The 649-nt window shown below is 34.8% G+C and overlaps 1 non-coding gene across 1 annotated transcript; it reads right to left on the reverse strand.

The window, feature by feature from the left end:
* Nucleotides 1–278: 278 nt before the first annotated feature.
* On the reverse strand, nucleotides 279–385 carry LOC137224188 (U6 spliceosomal RNA). Its single transcript, XR_010943283.1, has one exon. It is a non-coding gene; the product is annotated as a U6 spliceosomal RNA (small nuclear RNA).
* Nucleotides 386–649: the final 264 nt, after the last annotated feature.

Raw genomic sequence — 649 nt, forward strand, 5'->3', positions numbered from 1 at the left:
AGCACTGACTAGAGTTTCCTGAGCTATGCAGTAGGTTCTCATTAGTTATCTATTTTATACATAGTATCAAGAGTGTATATATGTCAATTCCCATCTCCCAATTCATCCCACCACCCCCTTTCCCCCTTGGTGTCCATATGTTTGTTCTGTATGTCTGTATCTCTATTTCTGCTTTGTAAATAAGATCATCTATACCAATTTTTTTCAGGTTTCACATACATGCGTTAATATACAATATTTGTTTTTCTCCTTGTGACTTACTTCACTCGTATGACAGTAAAAATATGGAATGCTTCACAAATTTGCATGTCATCCTTGCACAGGGACCATGTTAATCTTCTCTGTATTGTTCCAATTTTAGTGTATGTGTTGCCAAAGGGAGCACGACTCTGAGTTTTAGTGTCTTTACATGTGGAGTAAGGGTGCTATATAATTTTCAGAATGTTTAAGAGAAGTAAATCAGGTAATATATGTAATATGTTTAATACTGTGCTTGCACACTGTAGCTACAGAAGTAGTAGAAATATGTTGTTCATTTCATTCACCGTTTATTCCCAGTGCCTAAACCATCACCTATTAGACAGAGTCCTCATTAACATTTTTTAATGAATAAGAAAATGAATGCATAAAGCAATCTATTAGACACTGT

This window comes from Pseudorca crassidens, chromosome 4, assembly GCF_039906515.1.
Source record: "Pseudorca crassidens isolate mPseCra1 chromosome 4, mPseCra1.hap1, whole genome shotgun sequence".
Taxonomy (NCBI): Eukaryota; Metazoa; Chordata; class Mammalia; order Artiodactyla; family Delphinidae; genus Pseudorca; species Pseudorca crassidens.